Source organism: Eleginops maclovinus, chromosome 23 (assembly GCF_036324505.1).
Source record: "Eleginops maclovinus isolate JMC-PN-2008 ecotype Puerto Natales chromosome 23, JC_Emac_rtc_rv5, whole genome shotgun sequence".
NCBI lineage: Eukaryota > Metazoa > Chordata > Actinopteri > Perciformes > Eleginopidae > Eleginops > Eleginops maclovinus.
Window position 1 is genome coordinate 475,134 of NC_086371.1, and position 22,663 is coordinate 497,796.

Below are 22,663 nucleotides of genomic sequence, written 5' to 3' on the forward strand. Positions count from 1 at the left end.
GCCACATGCAGGATTACAATCAGCTGCATGGAGCCAGACCTGGTGCTTTAATGCGTACATGAAGTACGTTAGGTCAGCTTTGGCCTAGTTCACGTCATTACATGACTAATTGATGGATTACGTTTTTGTTTCAGGACAAAAACAACGGTCATTTTAGCCCAAATACTTTGTTGTTTAGACCTTTCTATCAGTTCCGACCTCCTGTTTTTACGGACTTTATTATTACTACACGGACACGGGGCATCTAGTCCTGTTTTATATTCATACTGGAGGTGAAATCAAATGCATAGATGATATTATCCTCTCTGTTCGCAGACCAACAACAGATTGGTTGTTTTGAGAGAGGTCGTGTGAATGCCTCTTTAATGAATAGAACATCAGCGTTTAACTCGAGACAAACATCGTGATGCACACGGTCAGCAACTGGGATGGAATCTGGATCGTAAACTGGGAACTCCTGGAACAACGGCCCACCATCACAGTAAAGCACAGCATGTTTTATTATTCCTCTCATTCTGGATGTTTTCATCCACGGAGCAACCGAGCGTCCGAAGCCCTGTCTCCCAGCGCGCCTCCTCTTCCTGAACATGGACTTATATTCCTCTCAGGTGGATGTGCTCGGTGTTCTGTGACCCCCCCCCCCTCATGTTTCTGCATCCTGATAAATCAGCGAGCCGTCGAGTGTCTGCTTCCGGACTCCCGTCTTTGTTCCACAGACCCTGGCTTGAGCACCGGAGGAACGAGACCCAGAGATGTGGGAACGATGGGATGGCTCCTGGAGCTCCCCGAGCCGGAGTTAAAGTGTCAGCCGAGTCCTGCTTTACAGCCCGAGTGTGTGTGTGTGTGTGTGTGTGTGTGTGTGTGTGTGTGTTGTTAACGCTCTTCAGAGGCCGATAAAAAGCTGCGGCTCTCCTGAGGTCCAGCGGGATAATTGATGATTGATGATGTCGGCATGTTTGGAGGTTAGAAATCCTTCCGGCGCTCTGAGCGACGCCGTCAATAACCCGTCGATACGATTAACCAATCAGCCGCCGCGCCGCAGGCTGTGTGTGTTCTGCATCTGCAGACCTGCAGCCGCATGAGGGGCAAAGAGTCACATTTATTCACAGGTACTGAACCTCCGATATATATCCAGTGGACCCTGAAGGCAGCACCTCCCTGCTTCCCTCCAGAAGAAGCCATTGGATAAATAAACGTGTCTCAGATTGAGGACTTGACTCATGTACGTAACCTCTTTTAAGCACAAATAAGAACCCAACTAACTAAATGAAGTTAACCACGTGTTAATCTGTGACGCTGTGTCTGAGCACGAGAACGGGACGTAAATAACCCGTTTGAATGCATGAACATTAAACTACACACTACGTACCACAGCTCTTTCTAGTTCAATTATCACTTCATGAGACATTCAGTAAAAGACCAAATGATTGCAGACTAAATGCTGAGTCGTGAGCAAAACACTGCCTTAAATGAGGTCACACACACACACACACATACACACATACACACACACACACACACACACACACACACACACACACACACACACACACACACACACACACACACACACACACACACACACACACACACACACACACACACACACACACACACACACACACACACACACACACACACACACACACACACACACACACACACACCAGGTGATAAGGCGGACCTGAGTTTCTCCAGAGGTCTGGTTCTGTCTGAGGATGGAAACTTTAAACTTGATTAACATGAAAGCCGCTTTGACTCGACCACAAAGAACAAGATAACACTGAATCAACAGAGACTAAACACACACACACACACACACACACACACACACACTTAAAGGGGCCCTTTAAAGCCCATGATATATATCATAAAGCACATTTCCAGATTTCCTCTCAGCTGTTTTGATCCACTCTGCTCTGGACCAAATGTAATTAATGAATCATTTAGAGGGTTATAATATATTCAGGGTTTTATATGCACGGTTTAACTGGCCTATAAGGAGCTCAAATATATATATGTATTAAAGTTGACCCCTGAACCTTGAATGATGAGATGTGAAGACGGCTTTTGTTTTTAGAGTTTCTCACCCATTTCAGTCCTCTCCGTTCAAAGTCAATTTCAGGGCGTTTGTATTTAAATTCCATAAAGGGGAGCAGTTTAAATGTGACTACAGGAACATCATCACCTCTTTAATCTACAGCTTCTCCCTCCTGAATCTGAGCCGATGATCTGAGCGGAGCGCTCCTGCAGGCTGAGCGGCTGCTGGAGTCATCAGAGAGACGCTCATCGATGGGTAACTTTCAGATATGATATATATCTTTATCATGTTTAATATGTAATTTATGGTGTCCTGCGGGGACTCGCTCACCTGGTTCTGTTCCAGCGTCGGTCCGGAGCCAGGATCTGCTCCAGTCGGCTCCTGATCCAACCTCCAGGAACAGGGAATAAATAAAGCAGAATAAAAAGTGACAGCTCGTCATTTGAACCGTCAGAGCTTCAATCCCTGAGTCCAGAGACAAAATACGGACCAACAGAGCCGCTGGGAGCCGCTGGAAACTGCTTTAACGAGTCAATAACTATATCCCTGACCTGCTGACAGGAAGGGCTTTTATTTTGAAAATCATGTTAAAATATGAAGTTTAATTTTGTGTTTGATTTGTATTTTCATTTACAGGCCTGGATTTCCATGCGTTACTGAAAGACTCCTTTGTTTACTTGGGAACACGGTGACATCACTACGGAACACTCCTTTTGGCTAGCGCTCCAACACATTGTACGTGATAGGCTAAGAGGCGGGACATCTCTAAGCTGAACCAATCAGAGCAGACCGGCCTCTGGTTTGACCTTTTCATTTACAGAAACCGTTTTTATTCAAATGAATCCAATTTAAAGTCACCTTAATTAAAGCATTGAAGCCAAAAAAATGTCAAGATGTTTTTTATTTGCCCACTTTTAAGGTTGTGTGGTTTTTTGAAAAGCCTTGAGCTCAAAATGTGAGTATATTATCTATTAATAAAGAAGCCTTTAAGATGTTATCTGATCTGTATTATCTCTTAGTATGAATCGCTTATTATTGAATGCGTTATCCATCCCGTCCTCGTCCCTGATCAAATCCTGCCCACCATTATGTCAAGAAGAATCCGGTCAGGTGGATCCAGCTGCAGCCAATCAGGATGTATTAACCCGTAGTTGTCCTCCAGGTGGGACTCTGTATGAAGCAGGCAGTAGTAGAGGTGGAGTGACGCCACAGTTTTCCTCCTCTTTTGGGAAATGCATGGTCAAAATAGACCGAACATACCCAAAATCCAAAATGATTTCTGGGTTTAAAAGGGATAAATGTACCCAGATGCTGCACATTCCAATAAAACCCCAAACCGTTCAGTGATCATGAATCCTTTCTCTAGGACAGACATGTAAAGCAAGCAAACGTGGTATTTTTCTGGCACTAAAATAAACCTTTATCCCGACACTAAAGCATTTGGAAATGGGTTCGGTTTGACTCGAGGACGACAGGATGTTTTGATACAGCTGACTGTGTGGGTTCAGGTCTTCCGTCACAGCCTCAGAGCTTCTATCCCTTCATGTTTCTTAATATCTATATATCCGGGTCTCAGTGACATGCTCCTCCACACCAGCCCCTGATCCTGCAGGATGCATATAAAGCCCCGTGACACCTCCTTCATTCCACCACAGAATCTTGACGGTCTCCCCCTCGTTGAGAAGCCTTTAGCGTGCAGCCGGACAGATGAGTGACCTGCAGGAAGGTCACGGTACAGGTGATGAAACACCATGAAATATGGAGGCGACCTGGTTCCTGCTTCCCCGGGTTTTAATCCCGTCTGGCAGATGTGTGCGCCTGGCCGCCCCTCACAAGCGGAGCGGACCCTCTGATTCAATTCCAGATCGGCGCTCCCCCTCGGAGGAGCCAAAGTTTGATCTTTACTAATTGATATATCCCGCCTCATACCTTGGGCCAATTTAGCTGTTCCACTGGCTGAGTTTTAATTGAGTCCACATTAAAATTTACTTATGAAATAATAATGGGCTTCCATGCAAATGAGCCCGTCCCGATATTGCTGCGGCGGCATTTGCATATCCACGAGCAGCCGGGGAGTTCAGAAATCAATATAGACGATTAATAATATATGTGCTGCAGCAATAATTAAATCCATCTGATGCAGGACGCAGTCAGCCGCAGCCAAGGTGCCGCTCGGCCCGCAATCTCATCTAGCCTCAATTACCACGACTGAAATAATAATAATGTGTGTTAAAGGAAAATTACACTTTCAAATACGTGTTATTTCATTTCCTTCCATCGGACGGGACGGGCCCCTCGCTCGGCAACACGCTGCAGCAAACTGCAAATTAAACCGCTCTTTAATTTAGAGATGTACAGCCGCCACCGCCGCGTGTTTACCCAGAGTGAACACACACACACACACACACACACACACACACACACACACACACACACACACACACACACACACACACACACACACACACACACACACACACACACACAGTTTCTGTTAATGACTTATTAAAACAACAGTGTCTCACTGACAGCTGTGATGACAGACCGGCTCTGTTAGCAGACACAATACCAACATGGAGACGGTGCATTCAGGGACACAAATTAGAGTAGAAAGTCAAAGTGCAATTTATCCTTCACAGATTTAGGATATAAAACATGAGAATTATTAGCAGAAATGTAGAATAAAGAACGGTTTATTACCATGCGACACATACCGTCACTGGTTGGACATATTGTAGATATAAAGCAGACAACTCAGTGACAAATAACAGCTGTGGAAAACCAAGAGCATGTTAATTAAAGTCACATTTCAAGGCTTTTAATTCAAGAATGACTGAGTAGAGGAAATACGTTTAAATACGTCTTTATGATCGTTATCTTCTGTCCTCTTTGTGCATCTGTCCCGACATCACAGAGCAGCTTCACGTTCAGTATCAACTCTTATTTTGAAATAGACTCTTATTTTTAGTCTGCCGGAGCTTCAGTGCAGCAGTCAGGCTATGAAGTCAATGACATCTAAGTTGTGACGGAGGCCGACAGGTGCTAACGAGCTGCAGCTTCAGGAAGGATGCAGATACAGAAACTCAAATCAGAGCTCATGCAGCAACATCTGCAGCAGCTCTTCAACACATGCAGAAACATCTGCAGCAGCTCTTCAACACATGCAGCAACATCTGCAGCAGCTCTTCAACACATGCAGCAACATCTGCAGCAGCTCTTCAACACATGCAGAAACATCTGCAGCAGCTCTTCAACACATGCAGAAACATCTGCAGCAGCTCTTCAACACATGCAGAAACATCTGCAGCAGCTCTTCAACACATGCAGGAACATCTGCAGCAGCTCTTCAACACATGCAGAAACATCTGCAGCAGCTCTTCAACACATGCAGGAACATCTGCAGCAGCTCTTCAACACATGCAGGAACATCTGCAGCAGCTCTTCAACACATGCAGCATCTAGAGAACATTCAGCAGAGGAAACATGAGCAGTTTACTGAAAGCTGCAGAAACCAAACGCTGCAAGAAGCCCCAACACAACGGAGACCAGGGGACACTAAAGAGAGACGCACACAGCTGGAGACCAGGGGACACTAAAGAGAGACGCACACAGCTGGAGACCAGGGGACACTAAAGAGAGACGCACACAGCTGGAGACCAGGGGACACTAAAGAGAGACACACACAGCTGGAGACCAGGGGACACTAAAGAGAGACGCACACAGCTGGAGACCAGGGGACACTAAAGAGAGACGCACACAGCTGGAGACCAGGGGACACTAAAGAGAGACGCACACAGCTGGAGACCAGGGGACACTAAAGAGAGACACACACAGCTGGAGACCAGGGACACTAAAGAGAGACGCACACAGCTGGAGACCAGGGGACACTAAAGAGAGACGCACACAGCTGGAGACCAGGGGACACTAAAGAGAGACGCACACAGCTGAGACCAGGGGACACTAAAGAGAGACACACACAGCTGGAGACCAGGGGACACTAAAGAGAGACGCACACAGCTGGAGACCAGGGGACACTAAAGAGTGATGCACACAGCTGGAGACCAGGGGACACTAAAGAGAGACGCACACAGCTGGAGACCAGGGGACACTAAAGAGAGACGCACACAGCTGGAGACCAGGGGACACTAAAGAGAGACGCACACAGCTGGAGACCAGGGGACACTAAAGAGTGACGCACACAGCTGAGACCAGGGGACACTAAAGAGAGACGCACACAGCTGAGACCAGGGGACACTAAAGAGAGACGCACACAGCTGGAGACCAGGGGACACTAAAGAGAGACGCACACAGCTGGAGACCAGGGGACACTAAAGAGAGACGCACACAGCTGAGACCAGGGGACACTAAAGAGAGACGCACACAGCTGGAGACCAGGGGACACTAAAGAGAGACGCACACAGCTGGAGACCAGGGGACACTAAAGAGTGACGCACACAGCTGGAGACCAGGGGACACTAAAGAGAGACGCACACAGCTGGAGACCAGGAGACACTAAAGAGAGACGTACACAGCTGGAGACCAGGGGACACTAAAGAGAGACGCACACAGCTGGAGACCAGGGGACACTAAAGAGAGACGCACACAGCTGGAGACCAGGGGACACTAAAGAGAGACGCACACAGCTGGAGACCAGGGGACACTAAAGAGAGACGCACACAGCTGGAGACCAGGGGACACTAAAGAGAGACGCACACAGCTGGAGACCAGGGGACACTAAAGAGAGACGCACACAGCTGAGACCAGGGGACACTAAAGAGAGACGCACACAGCTGGAGACCAGGGGACACTAAAGAGAGACGCACACAGCTGGAGACCAGGGGACACTAAAGAGAGACGCACACAGCTGGAGACCAGGGGACACTAAAGAGAGACGCACACAGCTGGAGACCAGGAGACACTAAAGAGAGACGTACACAGCTGGAGACCAGGGGACACTAAAGAGAGACGCACACAGCTGGAGACCAGGGGACACTAAAGAGAGACGCACACAGCTGGAGACCAGGGGACACTAAAGAGACGCACACAGCTGGAGACCAGGGGACACTAAAGAGAGACGCACACAGCTGGAGACCAGGGGACACTAAAGACAGACGCACACAGCTGGAGACCAGGGGACACTAAAGAGAGATGCACACAGCTGGAGACCAGGGGACACTAAAGACAGACGCACACAGCTGGAGACCAGGGGACACTAAAGAGAGATGCACACAGCTGGAGACCAGGGGACACTAAAGACAGACGCACACAGCTGGAGACCAGGGGACACTAAAGAGAGATGCACACAGCTGGAGACCAGGGGACACTAAAGAGAGACGCACACAGCTGGAGACCAGGGGACACTAAAGAGAGACGCACACAGCTGGAGACCAGGGGACACTAAAGAGAGACGCACACAGCTGGAGACCAGGGGACACTAAAGAGAGACGCACACAGCTGGAGACCAGGGGACACTAAAGAGAGACGCACACAGCTGGAGACCAGGGGACACTAAAGAGAGACGCACACAGCTGGAGACCAGGGGACACTAAAGAGAGACGCACACAGCTGGAGACCAGGGGACACTAAAGACAGACGCACACAGCTGGAGACCAGGGGACACTAAAGAGAGACGCACACAGCTGGAGACCAGGGGACACTAAAGACAGACGCACACAGCTGGAGACCAGGGGACACTAAAGAGAGATGCACACAGCTGGAGACCAGGGGACACTAAAGACAGACGCACACAGCTGGAGACCAGGGGACACTAAAGAGAGACGCACACAGCTGGAGACCAGGGGACACTAAAGAGAGACGCACACAGCTGGAGACCAGGGGACACTAAAGAGAGACGCACACAGCTGGAGACCAGGGGACACTAAAGAGAGACGCACACAGCTGGAGACCAGGGGACACTAAAGAGAGACGCACACAGCTGGAGACCAGGGGACACTAAAGAGAGACGCACACAGCTGGAGACCAGGGGACACTAAAGAGAGACGCACACAGCTGGAGACCAGGGGACACTAAAGACAGACGCACACAGCTGGAGACCAGGGGACACTAAAGAGAGACGCACACAGCTTCACTCTGCAGGAACTCCTTTAGCGTCTCGATGCATTCATATTCATAACGTTGCTTTAAAATACGTGAAAACAAATCAGATCAGAAGTATGATTATCAACACTTTGCTGTCATTAGGGATGTGACTTTCAGTCCAAAACACTATTCGAAATTCGCTAGACAACATTCGAATTTTATTCAAAAATCGAGCCCCCCCCCCCCCAAAAAAACAAAAAAAAAAACACACACACGCGCGCTCACGTGCGACATCCCCCTCCTTCAAAGACCACACACGACAGAAAGAGTAGACTTAACCAAACAGTTTACTGAATCAACAAAAACATTACAGAACGGTAAAATGGGCATATTCCCTGAGCATTTATCTCAGCTACAGCATGACAACAAACAAACAAACAGTTTTATAATTGCAACCGCTGCGCTGTTTTTCATTTAACTGCCTGTTTGGCGGAACCGGGTGAAACAGTTTCAGCAACGAGATCGAATGGATTTAACAGAAATAGCAAAGTAATAGAATAGTAATAAAATAGCGAAAACCTATTGCATATTTTTATTCAGAAAAATCAACATGTCAACGTGTTCGGGGTGGAGACGTGTGCGCAGCCTATTAACTATTAAGCCGGCAGCGGAGAACACGCGCTCCGACCGCACGGACGTTGCAGGCACACACAAATAGGCGCTCGCCAACTTTGCCAGGCGGGGGTATCTTTTTTGATTTGCTTTCCACCATGTCAGTGGGTCAGTGTGGAGCGGTGGGCACACATCCTGGCAGTACTGAGTCAGTTCAGTGGTGTATGTTGCCCCCTCTGCACTGTACTCCTCTCCAAATAGGACCGCGATTGCCGCTGCAGATAAGCAATCCTTTCGGGGATGTTTTGGCTCGGAGGGCCCTTCATCACATTCCGCTGCCTCTTCGGTCTCTTGGTCATCGGCCATGGACAGGAGGGTTCTCACCTCGGCCTGAACTGTGTCACGCACCTCATCAGTTGTGAACCTCAGGTGTTTGTGCCTGGGATCTAAAAATGAGGCAATGTAGGCGACTTTTCGTGCGCTGCTGGTATCCGCAGGTGCAAGCCGCGCTTTCAATGAGGTCGCCACATTTTTTTTGAAATTTGTGACTTTGTTGGACTCCTCTGGACTTCCTTGAGATGCTTAGACAGAAGATTTGCAACCACCGGGTAAATCATGGATAGAGAGACATTTGACTCTCCGCACAAGGCGGTAGTGGCGCATTTCAGGGAGTGCAGCACTGGCATCAGTTCCTCCATCACAGTCCAGCTATCATCGGCCAGTTCCAGTGTGCGCGCGTCTGGTAGCTTAGTGACAGTCCTGTCCGACAAGACAGCGCACACAGCCCATCTCTGCTCTAGCAAGCGTTCGAACATGTCATATATTGAATTCCATCGGGTACGGCAGCTTTGCACTAACTTGTGGCCAGGGACGTTTTGGAGCTGTTGCTTTTGCTTCAGTGCTTCTGTTGCCACCGTGCTATGGTGAAAGTGAGATACAAGGCGATTGGCAGCTTTAACGACGTGGTTTATGTTTTGCAATTTGAACCCGTCATTTGTAGCGAGTTGAAGGGTGTGCGCAAAACAAGGCTGCGAGTCCCATCCCAGCCCAGCCTGGGAATTGGCGAGAACAATGTTACTGGCATTGTCGTGTACACAGGCAGTGACTTTTCCAGTGAGACCCCAGTGATCCCTCGCATTAGACAGGACATTTGCCAGATTATCAGCCGTAAGCCGCTCAGGCATGGCTTTGGTCTGCAGAACAGCGCTCCGCATCTCCCATTCAAGCATGTAATGACAGGTGACTGTGACATATGATTCAGTGGTCAGTGCCGTCCACGAATCTGTGGTTAGGGACACTTTATCGGCATTCTCTAAATCATTGCGTAGGATGCTTGCATTTTCAATGTGAAGTTTTTCGAGTCTGCTAGTGATTGTTTTCCGACATGGAACTTTGTATTCAGGCTCAACAAAGTTCATCAACTCTCGAAACCCCTCTCCTTCCACAAAGCTTATAGGCAGCATATCTTTTGCTACCATCTTCGCGAGAAGCGCCGTTAGCTGTTCAGCACGCCTAGCATTCATCTTAGTAGACCTCACCATGAACGCGGCAACTGACTGCTGCTGTCCCGAAGTCACTTCTACGGGGTGTCTCGCTTTCAGGTGGTTGTGCATGGTAGTGGTTGATTTATGGTATGCCAGCTTTACCTGGCAGAGATTGCATTGAACTTCATTTTCGCTGATCAAAGTAAAGGAGGACCATACAGAACTTTTACTAGCTCGCTGCATTGTTGTAGCCTGAGCAATCGCACGTTTCAAATTCTTCTTCTGTTATTTTTTGTTTACTGTTATTGTTTCGCCTACTGTACTCTACTCCTACTGTAGCGGCATCTTCTGGCAGAATTTGCATATGTCAGCTTAAATATCGTTTAGGGACTAGGAAACCTCTTCATTCTTTTTTTTACCACATGAAACGTAATTAGGTTCGGACGTATATTTCTATGTAAACAATGCGACATTCTTTCCCAGTGAACGCAATAGGCCTACAATAAAAAAAATTAAAAAAATAAAAAATAAAATAAAATAAAAACAATCAATGCGGCATTCGAAATGAGTATTCTTTATTCGAACGTGTCACGAATATTCGACTATTCGAAAATCGTGTCCCAACCCTAGCTGTCATCAGGAACAATGTATTAACCGGGCAAAATCCCAAGGCAGAGAGGCTCCAATATAAGACTCAATCAAGATGCATTGTGGGGAATGTAGGCTTTATAGCTTTTGATCGGTCACCAAAGGAGCGTTTTACTTTTGGTGAAATGTGTGTAACTTTAGTACTCAATACTCAACCTCCCTGTTGGAGCTATCATATATATTCGTGTTATTTAATAGTTGTATATATTATTTCCTTGGTTTGGTTTCTGTTTGAATGAGTTATTATTTAAAGTTCTTTAAAGGTTGAATGTTAAACTGTATTTACCCTGGCACGACCAGCAGCTGGAAACACTCAACACTCCGTAACGCTGCTCTCCAATCTCCGACCGACCGCTGCTCTTCAGATTCCTCGGTCTCCATAAAGGCTCAGACATGTGAGGTTGGATGGCATTAGCCTCCATGGTTCATCTCTCACAGTTTAGCTAACTTCACTTTCTTCTGTGGGCTCTGAGGCAGCCATGGATCGCGCCTTATAAACCAGCCAATCAGAGCAGAGCTCGTCATCATTATTTAAATGAGCCCCAAATAAGGCAATGCAGCTCGTTTCATTCTGGGACCAAATCACAGGGTTATAAACAGGTCTGTGAAACCACATCTGGACCTTTTTTGTAGACACCAGAGAACATTTGGATACCAGAGAGATGCTTTCTGTGGCTCCTTTAAGGTCGTTCAGATGCTTTTATTTTGAAGGCGTCTTTGGGCACTGGGTGATTCCGGCACCTGGTGTAATGGTGTACCTGGGAGACAGGTGGAGGGAGTATAGCGCCAGTAGGCATGTGGTTTTTCCTCATGGTTAAACCAGCACCAGTAGATTATCCTGGAATAACTCTTCCTGCTCGGTGTTCATTACTGGTTGGATGCAAACGACTTGTACTCAGTCTTTAAATAAGTCCAATGAATGATTGCAATTAGCAAGAGGTTATCGTTAGCTTCATCCTGCTCACCAAAACCTGAAACCCCTCAGCTCCGCTCTTGGTGTCTCAGGAATGATCGCTGATCTACTGATACGCAGCAGCTAACACATCTAAAGGACCCACAGGTTACAGCTGATACCAACAGAGGGAGGAAAAGGTTGCTCTCATGCCTCTGGTTCTGGTTCTGGTTTCATGCAGAATAAAGTCTGCAGAGAAGCTATTTCTTTATTAACATTAGACTGAAACGTCCATCTTCATCTGCTTTTACCAGATGAAGATGGACCCGGCCCACCTGACCTCTGAACTCTGACCTGAGAGCAGCTGCAGCACATGTGAAACTTCGTTCATTAAAAAAGGAAATAAAAAGTTGCACATAAGACACCGCCATGCATCCGCCGCAGAAAATAGTCCCTGACCAAAAAGAACTGGAGCATCATTTTAAACAATAAGACTTTGTTTTGTGTTTATAAAGATTCAGGGGCTCCAAACTGTTTCACTGGGGGCCACAAACAGAAAACCATACGACGACGAGAGGTTTACTGCCTCATAAGTTAAATTACAAGTTAAAATCTATCAAATGTCGTAAATTATCTGTGGTTTATGAAACATCTCAGCTCTCCACAGGGTTAACTTGATGTATTTTGCAGCTCATTCCTTAAAACAGGAGCCTCAGACTGATGATAGTAAGGGGAAGTATGGAGCGTCTGTTTCAAGTTTATTTGAATGAAACTGAATTAAGAAACGCATCAGATCTATTTTTCACAAAGGCTTCCGGGACAAACTTACCTCCACCTCAGTTTCAAACCCGTCAAAAGATTGCTCCATCTGTCAGCTGATTCAGAGGCTTTATTTAAAACAATCAACATTTACATCTTCAGTAGGAACCACCTAAGAGGGAGTGACGGTATTAAGTGTCGCACCGACATCGGATTTAACGAGAGACACAGAACACGACATTAATTGGCATAAAAACAACAAACTGCATAAACAGCTGCACACACACACACACACACACACACACACACACACACACACACACACACACACACACACACACACACACACACACACACACACACACACACACACACACACACACACACACACACACACACAGTCTCTTCTCTGTTTCCACATGTAATTAGCGGTAGCTGCATGATGAGCAGGTAAAACAGACGATGTGTTTAGGTGGCGTGGGATAAATCAGCTCCTCTGTGCTTAACGACCCGTGTAATTCCGAGCCCTTTAACCGGCGTCATTAGTGGCGGGGGGGGGGGGGTCAGATATACACCGCTGCTTAATTTGCTCTCTGAGGAGCACTCGTCCCGCTGCAGCTGCTTCAAACATCAACCAGAGGAGAGTCAGAGAGATGCTTCAGAACATTAACCAGAGGAGAGTCAGAGAGATGCTTCAGAACATCAACCAGAGGAGAGTCAGAGAGATGCTTCAGAACATCAACCAGAGAGGAGAGTCAGAGAGATGCTTCAGAACATCAACCAGAGGAGAGTCAGAGTGATGCTTCAGAACATCAACCAGAGAGGAGAGTCAGAGAGATGCTTCAGAACATCAACCAGAGGAGAGTCAGAGAGATGCTTCAGAACATCAACCAGAGAGGAGAGTCAGAGTGATGCTTCAGAACATCAACCAGAGGAGAGTCAGAGAGATGCTTCAGAACATCAACCAGAGAGGAGAGTCAGAGTGATGCTTCAGAACATCAACCAGAGGAGAGTCAGAGAGATGCTTCAGAACATCAACCAGAGGAGAGTCAGAGAGATGCTTCAGAACATCAACCAGAGGAGAGTCAGAGTGATGCTTCAGAACATCAACCAGAGAGGAGAGTCAGAGAGATGCTTCAGAACATCAACCAGAGGAGAGCCAGAGAGATGCTTCAGAACATCAACCAGAGAGGAGAGTCAGAGAGATGCTTCAGAACATCAACCAGAGGAGAGTCAGAGAGATGCTTCAGAACATCAACCAGAGGAGAGTCAGAGAGATGCTTCAGAACATCAACCAGAGAGGAGAGTCAGAGAGATGCTTCAGAACATCAACCAGAGGAGAGTCAGAGTGATGCTTCAGAACATCAACCAGAGGAGAGTCAGAGTGATGCTTCAGAACATCAACCAGAGGAGAGTCAGAGAGATGCTTCAGAACATCAACTAGAGAGGAGAGTCAGAGAGATGCTTCAGACCATCAACCAGAGGAGAGTCAGAGTGATGCTTCAGAACATCAACCAGAGAGTCAGAGTGATGCTTCAGAACATCAACCAGAGAGGAGAGTCAGAGAGATGCTTCAGAACATCAACCAGAGGAGAGTCAGAGTGATGCTTCAGAACATCAACCAGAGAGGAGAGTCAGAGAGATGCTTCAGAACATCAACCAGAGAGGAGAGTCAGAGTGATGCTTCAGAACATCAACCAGAGAGGAGAGTCAGAGAGATGCTTCAGACCATCAACCAGAGGAGAGTCAGAGAGATGCTTCAGAACATCAACCAGAGGAGAGTCAGAGTGATGCTTCAGAACATCAACCAGAGAGGAGAGTCAGAGTGATGCTTCAGAACATCAACCAGAGAGGAGAGTCAGAGAGATGCTTCAGAACATCAACCAGAGAGTCAGAGAGATGCTTCAGAACATCAACCAGAGAGGAGAGTCAGAGTGATGCTTCAGAACATCAACCAGAGAGGAGAGTCAGAGTGATGCTTCAGAACATCAACCAGAGAGGAGAGTCAGAGAGATGCTTCAGAACATCAACCAGAGAGTCAGAGAGATGCTTCAGAACATCAACCAGAGAGGAGAGTCAGAGAGATGCTTCAGAACATCAACCAGAGAGGAGAGTCAGAGAGATGCTTCAGAACATCAACCAGAGAGGAGAGTCAGAGAGATGCTTCAGAACATCAACCAGAGAGGAGAGTCAGAGAGATGCTTCAGAACATCAACCAGAGGAGAGTCAGAGAGATGCTTCAGAACATCAACCAGAGGAGAGTCAGAGAGATGCTTCAGAACATCAACCAGAGAGGAGAGTCAGAGAGATGCTTCAGAACATCAACCAGAGAGGAGAGTCAGAGTGATGCTTCAGAACATCAACCAGAGAGGAGAGTCAGAGTGATGCTTCAGAACATCAACCAGAGAGGAGAGTCAGAGAGATGCTTCAGAACATCAACCAGAGGAGAGTCAGAGAGATGCTTCAGAACATCAACCAGAGAGGAGAGTCAGAGAGATGCTTCAGAACATCAACCAGAGAGGAGAGTCAGAGAGATGCTTCAGAACATTAACTTAGTCTTCAATGACTTTCCAGACACAACTTCCCCCAAATTAAAGGACCTTCCCAGGAATATCCAGGCCCAATTTATCATCAAGTCTATATACGTTTCAGAGACTATCCAGACCTCATTTGTCTATTAATAATATCTTCTAGGCCTTAAATTCAAAGACATGCACAAGAAGTTCAAGGATATATTTTATTTATCAAAATTCTGGATTTTTCAAATACTTTCCAGACCTCACTCTTCAAACAGGTTTCCAGGACTCTTCAAACAGGTTTCCAGGACTCTTCAAACTGGTTTGCAGGTTTGATTCAAAGACCCAGCACAGTGATCCCCCCCCCGACCTGTAGATGTGTAGCATGTAAAGATGGAGTGGTGAAGCTGCAGAACGTCCCCTCCGTCCTCTCCACTCTGCAGACCCCCCCAGGGGCCGCATGTCTGACGCCTCACTAAAGTTTCCGTCTGATTTGTTGACTGAGTTCCTCAGACGGTGAGCGTCTCCGGGCCCCGCAGCGCCGCAGCCTGCTGCAGGGAGGCCGCTCTGCACGGGGGGGGTTAGGAGGAGGAGGAGGGGGAAGAGGAGTTTCCTCTCTGCCCGGCTGTTGGCTCCTCGCGGCCCCCAGGGTCCGGCTTTGGACGGCGGCCCAGATCGATGTGACCTGAATTCAGTCTGTAAATGAGCTCGGCACGGCGGGGCCCCGGAGGGACGTGGGAACCGGGCCCCTGTCCGTATGAGAGCCTTAATGAGATCCAAATGGACGTCCAGGAACCCGGGACCTCCTGCAGGCCTGCAGCCAGCTGGAGGAACTGCGAGGGGCCACGGGGCCCCGAGCCCGGCACCCTGAGAGAGAACGATGAGTCGGCGTCCAAATGATTTACATTCTGCACAAACGTTCCTGAGATCAGCGAGAGGAAACTGTACTCCGGACTCAGGTCCTTTCACTTGAAGCGGGAACTGAGGTTTAAAGAGGAGGGGGCTCTCCTGCTGAGGGTCAGCTGGATCTGACAGAGCCCAGATTCTGGGAGAACTGTATCGCTGATAGAACATTTTTTATTTCTCAAAGTCGTACCCCGAAAAAAGGGAAGTATGAAAAATCTGAATTTTGAAGAAACACTTTTTTTAACAAAAGTTCAAAATTAGAATCAAATCTGACCCCCCCGCCCCCCCCCTGCAGGGGCGCAGGGATTAGAGCCGTCAGACCATTTACATGCACTAACACCGGTACACCTACAGGAGAGGGAGCACCACAGAAGAAGAACGGGGCCTCTTTAAAAGTCACAGTCCTCTGAGCAGCAGCGATCTTATTTCATTCTCTACATTTCAGTATGCAGGTGTTCTGGAAAAGCTTCACTTCTGTTGGACCTGAACCGGAGCGAGTCCTGCTCGCTGTCAGACCTGAACCGGAGCGAGTCCTGCTCGCTGTCAGACCTGAACCAGAGCGAGTCCTGCTCGCTGTCAGACCTGAACCGGAGCGAGTCCTGCTCGCTGTCAGACCTGAACCGGAGCCAGTCCTGCTAGATGTCAGACCTGAACCGGAGCGAGTCCTGCTCGCTGTCAGACCTGAACCGGAGTCCTGCAGCTCGTGACCTTCCTTTCTCCGCCGTCTCGTAACTCTCGACCCCCCCCTCTGTAAAGTAAACCTTTACAAGCAGCCGCTCCTCCCGCTCTTTGTCTTGCCTCCCAGTGGGGTTCCCGGGGTGAGGGATTTTCTGTTGTCCCCCCGCACCCCCGCAGTAATTAGCATGCTGATTCTGCATGTAATCAGATCGCCTCCTATACATCGGGCCGGGCGGCGGCCTGGGACCGTGCGGCGTCTGATTGTCTTCACGCAGCATATGCTAATTGTTGATTGTCTCCAATATTATATGCTAATTGTTAGAATTAGCATAATTCATTAACATTCAGCCTAATTACACGATGAGAGAGGGAGAGAGCGGGAGAGAGAGAGAGAGAGAGGGAGAGGGAGAGGGAGAGAGAGAGGGAGAGAGAGAGAGAGAGAGGGAGACAGAGAGGGAGGGAGGGAGAGAGAGGGTTAGAGGGAGAGGGAGAGGGAGAGAGAAGGAGGGAGGGAGAGAGAGAGGGAGAGGGATGGGGAGAGAGAGAGGGGGAGAGGGAGAGAGAAGGAGGGGGAGGGGGAGAGAGAGGGAAAGAGAGAGGGAAAGAGAGAGGGAGAGAGAAGGAGGGAGGGAGAGAGAGAAAGAGAGAGAGAGAGAAAGGGACAGAGAGAGAGAGGGAGTGAGGGAGGGAGGGAGAGAGGGAGTGCGCTGACTCCTAATGCTGAGGCTGTTACTGCGCCTGCATGCCGAGCAGAGCTGAGATATTCAGAGTGTTGTTCGGAGGAGAGCCAGATTAGTCCCTGATCAAATGTTGGTTTAGAAAGGTGTGAGAGGGCCGGAGGAACACCCCCCACCCCCCACTCCCTCCCCCCAACCCCCACTCCCTCCCCCCACACTCACTCTGAAGTACACGCTCACTATAAAGTACACACTCACTCCAAAGTACACGCTCACACTCACTATAAAGTACACATTCACTCCTGAAGTACACACTCACTCCAAAGTACACGCTCACGCTCACTATTAAGTACACACTCACTCCAAAGTACACGCTCACACTCACTATAAAGTACACATTCACTCTGAAGTACACACTCACTCCAAAGTACACGCTCACACTCACTATTAAGTACACACTCACTCCAAAGTACACGCTCACGCTCACTATTAAGTACACACTCACTCCAAAGTACACGCTCACCTCACCTCTGAAGTACACGCTCACTCTGAAGTACACGCTCACTCTGAAGTACACACTTCACACTCACTATAAGTACACGCTCACTCCAAAGTACACGCTCACACTCACTCTGAAGTACACGCTCTCTCTGAAGTACACGCTCACTCTGAAGTACACGCTCACTCTGAAGTACACACTCACACTCACTATAAAGTACACGCTCTCTCTGAAGTACACGCTCACACTCACTATAAAGTACACGCTCTCTCTGAAGTACACGCTCACACTCACTATAAAGTACACGCTCTCTCTGAAGTACACGCTCACACTCACTATAAAGTACACGCTCTCTCTGAAGTACACGCTCACACTCACTATAAAGTACACACTCACGCTCACTCCAAAGTACACGCTCTCTCTGAAGTACACGATCACTCTGAAGTACACGCTCACTCTGAAGTACACGCTCACTCCAAAGTACACGCTCTCTCTGAAGTACACGCTCACTCTGAAGTACACGCTCTCTCTGAAGTACACGCTCACTCCAAAGTACACGCTCTCTCTGAAGTACACGCTCACTCTGAAGTACACGCTCTCTCTGAAGTACACGCTCACACTCACTCTGAAGTACACGCTCACTCCAAAGTACACGCTCACACTCACTATAAAGTACACGCTCACTCTGAAGTACACGCTCACTCTGAAGTACACGCTCACACTCACTATAAAGTACACGCTCTCTCTGAAGTACTCTGGAGGCTTCAGACTGACGGACAGGACGTGAGGTTGTTTGAGGACAGAAATGAGAGTAAATATGGAGAGATCCATGAAGAGGGGGATACAGAGAGGGCTGCAGGAGGGGAAAGTGAAATTGCATAATGCAGGAATAAAAGGAGACATCTGAGGACAGAACGGAGGGAAGGAAAGAGGGTGACGGAAATAGAACGTGTAATCATAGGACCGTTGCTGTCCGTCAAAGACCAGTGAAAACACTTCTACCAGCTTCAGTCCGAAACATAAGAGGGAAGCTTTAGGATGCTGTACCCTACGGTGAGCGGTCTACAGCGGACCTCCCTTTCTGGGTTTGGGTGTATTTGTTTGAATCTGACTTTTGTCTTTTCTGCTGTCTCCGGAGGAGACAGAAAGAGGCAGCTTTACACGTCCTGCAGTGATCTGAACGCGTCGTACATTTGACTGGAGGTCTGGGTCGACCCTTTAGACCCCCTAACAGCGGCTGCTGGTTGAACATTGAGAAGATGAGCATCATGTGGGATCAGAGGACCGGGAGGAGCTCAGGACGTAGAGCAGATCCGTCCTGCAGTCACGTGACCCGTCGTACCGCTGACGATCTCCAGGTCTGCGTTAGCGCCTCTGACGGATGCCAGTCCATCAGACAGCAGCCCGGGTTCAGGTTTCTCCTGTTAACGTGTTGGGGGGGGGGCTCTCAGGGCCACACATCGGGGAGGGGGGGTTAACTCGGAGGTAATTGAAGCGAGGGCTTTTGTAGGAATCTGCTTCCAATCCACAGGAGATCGGGCCGAGGGTTTTAATGAATGGAGCCCGTCATTAAAATGATAACTATTTCCTCTGAGATCACTTCCAATTTAAATGTGGGGGGGGGGGAGAAGGCATAATTGAAAGATCTTTTTTATGCTGCCATTCAAACTGAGTCTGAATCTGGGGGCGGAGAGGGGGATTGTTTGTAGCTACAGCTCACCACTTCCAATTACTCGTCTTTCTGCAGCACTTAAAGCCGCCGAGACGCCGTTAACCCCTCGGCCCGGAGAACCCGAGAACCCGCCGTGTTGTCTTTGGATCGGCAGCGGTCAAAGGGAACAGATCGTATCACAGAGCCAGAGACGAGTGGAGCAGACGGAGACATGACTGAACTGATAAACAATGAGGTGCAGATCTCAGCAGCTGCACATACAGAGGGTCAGACCTCAGGCTGAAGCAGCTGTGCACTCCGATACCCCCCCCCCCCAAATATGACCTTACCTGAGGGGAGCTTTCTATATGTTTCGGAGTCAAAGCTCATCATGCATGAGCAGCGTTCGGTATTCATGCACCTTACTTATGTGAATACACTCCAGAAGGCTGCACCTCCACTCTGAACGAGGCTGAGACGGTTCTGTGTTTATGCCGGAGATCAGAAACAGCAGCCTGCTTTCTGCTCCTCAGATACCTGAAGCGTAATGATTGAACGCTGTGCTTTTGGAAGTAGTACTACAGCTTACAGTGATACAACATTACATCATTTTTTGGAGGAATCATTTTTTCTGAAAATCTCAAAAACCTGACTTTTTGGGGGAAATTCTGACTATTTTCTCAAATCTCTAAATTCTAACTTTTCAGACATTTTTGAACATTCTGACTTTTTTCTCAAAATTTCAACATTTTCATTTTTTTCAGAAAATCCCAAGATTTTGACATTTTCCCCAAATCTGAAAATGTTGACATTTTTCAGAAATCTCTGCGGACTTTCAGAAATCTCTGAGCGTTCTATTTTTTTTTATTCAGAGTTTTTTCTCAAAAACTCAAAATGTTGACCTATTTTAGACTTTCTCAAATTCAGACTTTTTCTGAAGATCTGAAATTCTTGTCCTCCTGCAGTCACCAACAGGACGCTGTAAAACCATCACCTCTGACTCTCTGTTTTAAAGCTGCTGGACGAACTGAGGCATCAGGGTTGGAACAGGAAGGGGGGAAAAAGGTGGCGCTACATAAAGTGAATTAGCAACCACTGAAATGTCCAAACTGACCAATCGGAATCAAGCATTACAGTAAACCAATGAACCGTGAAAGGTGGACGTATCGTCTGCATGAGAAACTATAACCAGCTGGTATACATCAGGAGTAAGGAGCATTTGTTCCTTTTGAATATTGGAAACAGTTGAAATAGCGAATGAAACAGAGAACGTGTCCTCTATACCGGGCCGGATAAAGAGCCTCTGTGAGTATACAACAACAAACATGCTCTCGGTTTCTGTGGGATCATATCTCCACGTTCAACACATGTATTCTGGCAGAACGATAACCCAGGTAGTGAACCAGAAAGACTATCCTCTATAACAGAGTGTCCAAACACAGTTTAGGCTCTGTGAATGTAAAGAAACAAATACAGCTTCAGGTTTCTGGGTGCACTCTGCAGGACATACGTACAACAACAACAACATATGTAGTTTTTACATATTGGACACGGCCCAAAAACAGCAACTGAAAGAGAAATGGAATCATGTAAATGAGTCTGTCTAAAAAGCCTTTGTGACGTACAGGATTAGAACGTGTCTCCAGGTTTCTGTGAGCCTCCTGCAGGATCAGGTCTCCAGATTTAACACGTTGTGCAGCAGGACAGACAGGTAATGAAGCAGCATGCACAGAGACGGTATGCTGCATGTAGACGTGGAGCGGTGTGCTGATGAAAGGCGGATCGCGGGGGAGCGAGCGGCTGTTATTCTGGCACGCTGTCTAATGTTCTGCAGCTTCTATACATGCCATCCATCGCCCGAGCATCCCGGGACTCGGGGGGCTGCTAAACCCTGCAGGGTGGGTAGAATCTAATAAAACGCACTTGACGTTTTAATTGCATTTTCCTCATCAAGGAGTAATCTGCAAGATGGTTGTGGCATTTCTGCTGAGACCAATAAGGCTGATATTATGATCCGTCATTTCTTTGATAAACACGCCCGCTCCGATTGTGTGAGGAGCATCGAGCGGGAGGAAGGCGCTTGCATCATCCCGTCTTGTGTGGTTTTTATTTCCATAAACACAGTCTGGTGCAATGTGTTTCAGATGTGAAGACATGCAGACGTGGTTCTGGACTCGCTGCAAGTCTGGGATCAGTTCTGCAGGGGAGCAGAATCATAATGTGGCCCATAATGCCTTTCAATTAGCTCACTCACTGAGCGTGTTAGGAGCTCTCTGAGCCCACAGCCCGGTTCTGTGTGGGGAAGACACTACAGAGGCTCTGCTGTAGACCTGATCCTGCAGGATGCACGTTTCTGTATATTAACAGAGGCTCTACTGTAGACCTGATCCTGCAGGATGCACGTTTCTGTATATTAACAGAGGCTCTGCTGTAGACCTGATCCTGCAGGATGCACGTTTCTGTATATTAACAGAGGCTCTGCTGTAGACCTGATCCTGCAGGATGCACGTTTCTGTATATTAACAGAGGCTCTGCTGTAGACCTGATCCTGCAGGATGCACGTTTCTGTATATTAACAGAGGCTCTGCTGTAGACCTGATCCTGCAGGATGCACGTTTCTGTATATTAACAGAGGCTCTGCTGTCTGTACCGTTTCTTAGATGATGATTTTCGTCCTGCTTCATTAGATGTTTGAGCCGTTATCACCCTGTAAGAACAAAATACGTTAGATGCATAAAGTAGGAACCTGTGGACCCTTTCAGTTTATTGTCGAAACACCCGGACAAAATGTTGGAAAGGAGGTTTCTCATCAGTAAGGTTTCCTTATTACTGAAAATATCCCTTCAGTTGGGAGACGTTCTCCTGAGTTCTCCTGAGTTCTCCTTTGGAAACATTCTCCAACTACACGTTCAGGATCGCTGGACAACTGTCGCTGTCTCAGAGTCAGTCTGTCTCAGAGTCCCCTGGTCTCCAGCTGTGTGCGTCTCTCTTTAGTGTCCCCTGGTCTCCAGCTGTGTGTGTCTCTCTTTAGTGTCCCCTGGTCTCCAGCTGTGTGCGTCTCTCTTTAGTGTCCCCTGGTCTCCAGCTGTGTGCGTCTCTCTTTAGTGTCCCCTGGTCTCCAGCTGTGTGCGTCTCTCTTTAGTGTCCCCTGGTCTCCAGCTGTGTGCGTCTCTCTTTAGTGTCCCCTGGTCTCCAGCTGTGTGCGTCTCTCTTTAGTGTCCCCTGGTCTCCAGCTGTGTGCGTCTCTCTTTAGTGTCCCCT